Genomic DNA, 10,322 nt, shown 5'->3' with positions numbered 1-10,322 from the left:
GGGAACACGATGATGCAGATTCATAGGGCTGCTGCCTATAATCGTAGAATCTTCCAGAATCGAATCTAAATTCACTCCAAGTAACGATTGTAATTCTTTACCTATTATTGGAATACTTGCGAATCTATTGGTAGATATTTTAACTCTTTCCGTGATACGATTGAATTTAAATGATATATCACGTATATCTAATTTTTTCAAAATATAGTTTAACTCATCTATAAAGATATTCCCTGAAGAGTAATAACCACTAGGAACAGTAATTTTATAGTCTTTGATTTCTGATCCATTCTTCGATAAATCTAATTTCAGGTGAAACGTGTTGTTTGAATTATCTACATTAAACCAAGAATGTGGATAATGTATTTCAGCTATACCTACTTCCCACTCACCACTAAGCCGCAAGGACTCGGATAGTTTTGTAGTGTAACTGGTGAGCGTATTTTCGGGAAAATAATTCAATGAACTATTACTCGGTAACGTAACGTAGAATTGCGATGCCATGTTTACCTGACTAGATTCAGAACCCAACTGTTGAACTTTGCCGGATAACCTAGCCACTTAACGAAATACTCTGTTTTTCCATTGCGTTTCTTGGTTCTCAGAATCTTTTCAACGCGATAAGTATCTTTATCCGTTTTAGAAACTTTCTGCAGTTCTTTCTCGTAGAAATTTCCCTCGATAACATCACCGTTCCAATCTTTAACTTGATAGGTAGATCGTCGCGTTTCTTTACGCTTGAAAATCGTAAAAATTTCTTCAGTCCAGTTGGCTAAATACCCCTTTTCGAAAAGCATTTTATACCTACTAATTCGAACTTGATCTCCGATTTCAAACTTGAAACGATTAGATCGCAGCTTTTCATCACCGTAAAGATTCATCCAAACACGATGTTCATTTTCCTTCGTTACATCGATCGGTGGCATTCCTATAGATCTATGTTTCGAACGATTATAACTTGAAACTAATTTTGAGAGAATGTCTATGTATTTCTTTGTTGCGTTCGATGTAAAATATCTCCACATTCTTGTTTTCAAAGTTCTATTGAATCTCTCTACTACGCTAGCTTTTGTTTCATTGTTAGTAGTAAAGAAGTGAATGTTTAATGTTTTTAGATGTTTTTGGACTTTCCGATTTGTAAACTCTGTACCTTTATCGGTATGGATTTTCAAAGGAATCCTTTTTCCTGATAATAACTTCTTCATAGCTGTAAGCATTGACTCGGATGATTTGTTTTTTATTGGAACAACCCAAGCAAATTTACTGAGTACATCAATACACGTTATAAGAAATGTATTTTGTTTGTTATATCGTTTTAAAGAAGTCAAATCAACGAGATCCATTTCCCATTGTTCATCTATGGCCGTTACATAAACTCTATTTCGAAGAAACCGTCGTTGGATAGGTTTATGAATAGTATATGCGTCTTGTCTCTCTAACCAGTTTTTAACGTCATTCTTTGTAATACTTAATTCATCTTTAACACTATTATAAAGGCGTTCAACACCACCGAGACTACCGGGATGTTTAGGATCGTAATACACTTTTCTCAATACTTCGTCCATACTTGACACCGTCACACGTTCAAATGAAATCATATAACACAATAATCATAGTCTAATACGATAAGCTTAGTGGTACATAAATATTTTATTCAATAAACACTTTAAATTGATGATTAAATATTGCAGAGAAAAATGATTGAATTAAAATCATTAAAGAATACAGGTGATCTTTACAACTTCAATCTATATCTAGAACTTTAGTTAGACCTGATTTTTTGAAAATTCTACAAGTAAATTTTCAAGTGAATCTGAATTCTTTAAATTCTTAACAACAAAAAAGGTGAATTTCTTGTAACGTATTTCGGTAAAAAACCCTGGAAACATAAATAGCAATTCTTCATACACTTTAGCTTCATTAATTTCGTTTATATCTAAAGCTTTTTGCAGTGTTACTTCCATCAATTCTTCTACAGGTAAAAGACAAATGTCATGATCTTTCTGGCTACATCTTGAAAACAAACAGCCGTAGCAATAGTCTCTTCCTATTTTCGAGCACAAATTTAAAAGTGAATTTAAAAATGTTTTTGTAATAATGTCTTTGAACGATAACCACTGCTCCTTTTCAATTTCATCGACGTAAGCATAATACACCATGTCATAATCAGTGTCTATAGGAAATACATCTTCTTCATCGGAATCATACTCGTTTGCTGGTAAGATTGTCCAGTCGCCGTCGTAAGTTTGTGAATGTGTACTTTCTTGGCTATAAGGTACGTCTTCTTCGTTTATAACAATAACTTCTTTAGATTCTTCTTCTTCTTCTTCTTCTTCTTCTTCGTCATCGCTGATAACAATCACTTCTGTATGGCTTGCAGCATAACGGGTTTTCTCGAAATCATCGTCTTCATTTTCATCATCACTGTTAATGATTATTACTTCTATAGGTTTTGATTTTTCTTCTTCAACTTCACAGATTTTGAATCGTTTAGACGCACTATCCATGGTTTAGTAAGAAGTATCAAAGTACACGTTGAAAGAAGCAAAGTCTTTGTTTTTCACAGCTCAGTTCGTATAGAAACCTGATTGTAATATGTTCAAACTTCAAATCTCGAACATCCTATAAAGGGTTCAACTACCTGTATTCTTAATAATGTATTCAGTCTTATCGGTAAAAATGAATTAATTTTTATTAATTATTATTCATTTCCAGCATCTATCACTTCAGCAATCATACCATCTACGTGCTCCGCTTGTTCCAGCAAATCGTACCATTGATCAACCGTTAAATTTATACCCTGTTTGCCTGGTAGGAAAGGACCATTTTCTTCTATTTGATAGAACTCACGAATACAAACAAACGCTTTTTCACCCCATAGTTGAGCCACAATATGTCTCTTTTCATTCAAGATAACACGTTCGGTAGATGTAATTGATCTCTTCGGTGTGAACTGTCTTGGCCGCTGAACGGAACGATTTGAAGGTACTGTTGTGCCTTGTTGATGTGAAACCTTTTGTATCTTCGCTCTATTAGATACAACACTCTGTCCTTTTGAAGAAGAAAAAACTCTCTTACTACCGGTTTGCTTTTGAGTAGAATTCATCCTGTTAGATAATAACAGTAAGGATAAAGAACAGTTGAATCTGATACGTAAACAAACTAAATGTTAAAAATTCTAAAGCAAGAAAACTGTACTGTTTTCAAATTAACAATCTGTATATATATATAGTAAATCAGGTACCCTGTTAAAAATAAAACAATTTACATATATAATACTTAATTCAATAATTCATAGAATAAATACCAACGCAATTACTAAGTATTCATTAAAACACTCTCATATTAATAAAAATATATCAATATTCACGAATATTAAAACATCTCATTACTTATTCATTGGACTGAGATCGCGAAACAAATTAATGAATTCATTTATTCATAAATAATACCATTTGAATGATTAAATATTCATAAAACTACCCCCTAATACCTAATTAATTAATTCATTTATTCATAATAATACCCTTTAAAATATTAATTATTCATAAAAACTACCCCTCATAATTAATTAAATTATTAATTTATTCATAAATAATACCCTTTAAAATATTAATTATTCATAAATACTACACTCATAATTAATATATTAATATTCATTAATTAATTTATGAATTATTCATTGGACTGTACGGGATATTATACTACTAATAAAAAATACATTTTAACTTTTAAAAACAAAAAGGAAATGAATTGTACAAGCAGGAAATTTAAAACTTATAATTAAAAAGCAGTACAATTTTAATTTGGAGATTGTATTATTATGTGTAATAATCGACAAATGAGTTTTGATTACCAAACAAAAACAATGTTTATTTAAGAAATGGCATGTATGCTTTAAAACATACAAATAGAAAAAATAATAAAAAATACATTTTAACTTTTAAAAACAAAAAGGAAATGAATTGTACAAGCAGGAAATTTAAAACTTATAATTGAAAAGCAGTACAATTTTAATTTGGAGATTGTATTATTATGTGTAATAATAATTGTTATTTATTTTGTTTGTTATGTTATTGTTAATATTGTATATATGAAATATTTAGACTTCGGTCTCTTCATTCTCTTCGTCGTCTTCTATAACTATCATGGCGAGACATGTGTTTGAGCCACCACCGTTTTGGAAGGTGACATGCACTGGTAGTGGCAGGTTCTGGAGATCGCCTTCAACTGTTGTATCTTGTGTGATGGTAACAAGGTATTCGTCATCTGGTGTGGAAATTACGGCCTCAAATGGACGTGTTAAACTGTAGGATAAAGAAAAGAGAAAAAGAAGATGAAGTTAATAATTTGGATATTTTTTTAATTATGTATCAGTGATATATATATATACATATATATATATTAATTAAAATAATTTTAAGTGTATCACCTGGCGGTTTAGAATTTATTTCTATGCCTGTTGTGTTTATATATATATATATATACACATCAGGCAAAGAACATTAATTTTGACAATATTTTTTAACTTTTGCAATTAAAACGCATGCAAATGGTCTAAATCAACTTTTGAAACATATATATATATATATATATATATATATATATATATATATGAGACTTGGCGGTTTAGAATTAATGTTCTTTGCCTGATGTGTTTATATATTGTTGGTAAATTAATGAAAGTAATAAATATATGTATATAATAGCTTTGCGGTTTTTTTTTGTATCACCATTGAGATCCAGCCACTGAGCATTGTCATTTTTTCAGTAATTTGCCTTTGGATTTAAAGTTTACATATATATATTTGGAGAAATAAAAAAAAATTAAGGTTATGGCAATTTTATTCATTCATGTTAAATCAAATGTAATACTTACGTCTCATCAGTTATTGCCACAACTTCTGCAATAACATCTATGTTCTCCAAAACATTCTGATAAAAAAAAAATATTGAATTGTTTGAAATGAATTATTAAAATTTGTTGGGTAGGTACATAGGTTTCTAGAACGAATGTCTTATTTTTTGTCAAGGCTATTTAAAATGTCAAAATGTAACATAATTGCAAAGAATGGTGAAATTAAACTCAATAATTAATGCAATATTATTGAATGGCAGTCACAGTGTTGTAATTATGCAGTCATCTGATTTTGTCTGTAAATGGAATGTCCAAAGCTTATTATAAAAGTTAATTTAATGATTATTGATTATATTGATATAAAAAGATTGAAATGTTTCAAGTGTTATTATACATACCTCCACAGACATTGAAGTTGTGGATTCAATCCGTTTTACATTCTTATATTCAGTGACTAAAACTCCACTTGCTTGGATCCTTTGGCCCATAACCAGGTCTATTGACGTGTGGGTTCCCCACAAAGACAAGGCTACAGTGTTTGGCCCATCACTTAATTGAATTCGTCGAAGTTTGTTATTTTCGAGCTGAATGATTTCACCAATCTAAAAAAATGGATACCAGATGAAAACAAATCATAATATTGATATTGTAACACATTATAATTGAATGTAACATGTATGCGGTAAAGAATTTAACATCGTGATAAGTATTTTTACCAGAAAAGACGTATACTACGTAAAATATTATTGACATTAAGTTGCTTTATAGATTGGTAAATGGTAGTTGACAAAATTGGCGTGACAAGTTTGAAAGCCTCTTGGTTTATTGATCTTGTTGTACAGAGGTATTTTCAGATAGGGACTAAGCATGTAAACAATTGGTACATATTTCAAAATGAAAAAGGGGTAATTGTAGTAGTAGTTCACAGTGGTTTTGTCTATGTGGATAGATCAATGGGCATGTTATCAATTGCACAATACGGAGATAAAATAAGGATTTGTTGATACCTAAAAGTGACTTAATGATGTTGTGTTGTTTTAAAGTAAAAATACACTTGTTGTTTCATATCATATATAAATAGGGTAAATGTTATATGTAAATAAGAAGCTATTTAATAAGTAGTGGATCATACACTTGTTTATACATGGAAAAGAATTTGTTTGTTTTTATAATTTTGAAAACAACTAATGCATATGTTTATGTAATTTGTTTTTTCATTATTCTTTGATAAAGAATAATATAAATTTAAATTATTTGTTGTTAATAGATAATATTATAATAGAAATAATTTTAAAGAAAGGTGTATCATTTTAATACATACAGTATTTGGTACGTACTACAATTTTGGAGCCAACAATTGTTAGTAATTTCAATATATAATTTAATGACAAAAAGAGAGATCGACATTTCGGTACCATCATAGAACCATTGTGAATAGAAAACAATAATAATTATGTGCTCTAAGCACGAAAGTTGGTGACAGTAAATGCTACTGAGGGCTAATTAATTAGATAAACATTCTAGCTTTGATGGAATCAGATTGTTTATTGAATGTAGGTTTTTTGTTTTTCTTTTTTGTCTTTTCTTTTTTCTTTGTTCCACAACATTTCCTTAATTAGGCAATCAAAGTTATTGTTGTATTTAGATGAGATTCTAAGGTATTTTGAGGTATCACCACTTATACCCTGTTGCTGTTATAAAATATTCGAAAAAAAAGTATTTGTTGTATAAAAAGAAGGAAATATGTAGAAATAATGATCTATTGACTTACTTCTGAAATTGTTCCTCGTACGGTAGCCCTACGTTTTGTAGGACTTCGTGGGATGTCGGCAATTTTCAAGATCGGTGGACGTTGGTAATTGTCAATTACAGTTTGATCAAGCTCAAATGCCGTCGATTTGAAAAAAAACTGCAAATGAGAAACAATAAAAGAAATGAATTAAATTGTAATGTTGTTTAGAATAATGGTACATTTGAATGTTTGTATTTAGAGTATGTTTATTTAAATATATAGGCCCTATATAAATTAATTTAGTGATCATACCCTGTGAATATTAATGAAACACACATTAGGTCTTGTTTACATAATATTGAAAGAAAGATAACATAGGGAAGTTGCCCATATTTGTAATTGGAAAAAATGCCCTATACAAGGCCTATCGTACATCATAAATCATTCATGTTTTATGCATAATCTACAATAAATTTATTTTGATGTTTTTATAGAAACATTTAATTGAATATACTTTTAAATTAGTGGTATGTGTTATCCAATCCTTTATATAGTTAATCTACATATCTCAGGGTTGAATCGTCCCTTTACCTAAACCAAGACCATGAAGTTATGTACTATAGGACACCACCCTAATCACTACGCGGAATGTCGTAAAAGACGCATGCATTGGGCGTTCATAGAAATCACCGGCGGCTCAACTTGTCGGTGGCCCAACCAACCAGTCATATGCCAATGTTTTTACATCATTCAATTCTAACATTTATATATGGACTTATTATATGAATACTGTAAACAAATGCACATTTTAGTTTACCTTTGTGTCTGCTGCCATCGATATTCTTTTGCTGACAGTGTCGATTACGACCTGTCCTCTGACAGCAAAGAAAGCGCCTCTCTGCAAATCCAAAATTTTGGCTAACTCTGTCTCCGGCAATGCGTTGGAGTCGTTTAAAAAGCATTCGCATAGCATTGCTTTGTGTGTCTTTGTGACGATAACGCTCTTTAGAAAGTGTCTCGTTTTGTTAGCTTGAGTGGTTGATCGTTTCTCAAATTGGTCCACTATGTGGCAATAGTTCATTGTCGGAGGCGCACGTTTCGACGATGTTGACGCTGCCATGATTATTGATAGAATGATGATTGTGATACAAACACGTGCACTTGTGGCTTGGGTTACATAATCATGATAGGGGTAAAGTGAGATCAAACGTTAAAATTAGATATACCGTCTTTGAGGCGGTGCTTTGTCGGCGCGTCGCTTTAAAACAACTGATAAGCATTAATTAATGTTGCGTGCTGAGCTACTATTTTTCCATGGGAATGTGTGTTGTTAACATTTTTGTTATGTAATATTTCAGTTTATTATTTGTTGATGGAAATAAGATATATAAAAATAATATTTTTGTAATTTATTTATTTGAATTATGATGTATAGTATTACAGTCGTATTTACTAAAGATTGTTGATTTAAAACTATTACTATTATACAAATCCCTACAGTATTAAATATTGGACTATGCAAAATATGTCATGGAATACAGAACACGATTGGATTATTGTTAGAAATGCGAAGAAGATTATATTATATTTTATCAATTAGGCTCATCTATTATTACACTATCAAAGATCTATAATTATGCAAGAAAATGCGGTAATTGTTTTGAATACGAACATGATAATTAAATTATCATTATTTGACCGATAACAGGTAGGCCTATATCAAAAATGTACGCTATCAACTTTAAAATTATTATAAATAATGCACGAGATATTGTGATATTTTATGAAATAAAGAGAAAATTGGAAATTTTATTTTATCTGTATAAACATTTCTTTATAAAATGTATTGTTGGCTACTAATGATAGTGCATTCGCAGAATTCTTTAATTTTTGATCATGTCTCAACGGGGAACTTACCGGAAGTTAATCATGATACGGGTAAAGTGAGATCAAACGTGAAAATTCGATATACCGTCTTTGAGCCGGTGCTTTGTCGGCGCGTCGCTTTAAAACAACTGATAAGCATTAATTAATATTGCGTGCTAAGCTAGTTGTTAGAAAGCATTTTTCATGGGAATGTGTTGTTAACATTTTTGGTTATGTAATATTTCACTTTATTATTTTGATGATGGAAATAAGAAAAATATTAGGCTATATTTTGTAATTTATTTATTTGAAATATGATGTATAGTATTACCCGTATTTTCTAAATATTGTTGATTCAAAACACTTAGGCCTACTACCAGTCGAAATTCGTCTAACGTCTTTTTGCGGTCCGAATACACACATTCTTTAGTGATATATCGACGCGTATAAGTCGAAGTCACAAATCACGCGGTAACGATTAAAAAAATTCGATAAACAAACGACAGTGGTGGTGATAATGTGGGCCCGTATCGGTTCTCTCAAGCAGGTTGTGATAGGCGGCATCCTCTCTATAAAACTCGCGCACTACACTAGGCCTAGTACAGTTATCTGCTGTGAGTTGACCGGCGTTTCGTGGGTACCCATTTTGTGGTAGACAGATTGCAATAAACAATGGATACCGATTTCCAATAAGAACGAACCGAAATGTACTTATTGTACGTTTTTTTTATTGTTTCGGCTTAAACCATAAAGAAAATACAGTTTTTCGTTGCCGATAAAGGAGACTTAGCATTTATTAGGCCTAAGGGTAGCTAGCAATCAAAGAAGACTCATCGATCGTGTGGGCCGTGATTGCGACAGGGTCTACTAGGCGTACTATCCGTAGCGAGTGAACCTAGGCCTAGGTAGCTAGGTCTAGCCTATCTATAGTTATTTTTTTTCAAATCTGTAAGTCGAAGTTCGCATAACTCGATTTTTTATACCAGTCTTATTAATTTCGACTTAGGCGGAGTCGACTGCATTATACAAATGGCCACAATATTAAATATTGGACTATAAAATATATCATGGGATGGAATAGGCCTAGCATATTCTACACGCCTACGAAAAGTGTGTTGTATAACAACAAAGAGATTCCGTGTAATGAGATTTTAATTGCAAAAAAGGCTACTTGGCTGAATCCTAAAATTTGGTGGATTCCCGGTCGCCGTTACCGTGTTGGAAGTGTCCTCAGGGTATATTTTGACCTCTCGTTAAAACAGGTCGTAATATCAATCATGTCATGCGACATTGCTAACAAGATTGGGCCCATTTATTGCTGCTTCGCTGCCAGCAATCATCCTCCTACCACGTCTTACGCCTAGTAGCCTAGTGGGGCCAACTCGTAGTGGTAGTACTGGCATCTATCGTTTCCCACTCCAAACAGAATAAAAAAAATAACATCGCAAAAATGGCATCTTCTTCCATAGTGTATAGATGAAACAATGAAACCCTTAAAATAACTTTTATTAATTTAAATGAACCGAGAACAAAATAAACAACAATGCAAACGTGAACGAATACAATATAATGAAAATGGTAAAAACCGCGCGAATCGACAGCGAGGAGGCGACGATGATTGTTGACAACTCAGCCAATTCAAGCGCGATCAACGATTTGACCTTTTATCCTAGCATGCACTGCGTGTTGATGAAACTTCCGGTATAACACGGTATCGTGATTTCTAGTATAACAGCAAACGTTAAGGTGGGTTGACCTCGGTCCGAACAACACGCTAAAAATTAAAGCCGTGTTCAAATTTAGGGTGTTGTATAAACACGACCATAGAGAAATTATACACGGTTCAAAACGCGATTGGATAATTAT

This window comes from Antedon mediterranea, chromosome 3, assembly GCF_964355755.1.
Source record: "Antedon mediterranea chromosome 3, ecAntMedi1.1, whole genome shotgun sequence".
In the NCBI taxonomy this organism is placed as follows: domain Eukaryota; kingdom Metazoa; phylum Echinodermata; class Crinoidea; order Comatulida; family Antedonidae; genus Antedon; species Antedon mediterranea.
Note: the sequence above shows the minus strand (reverse complement) of the source record.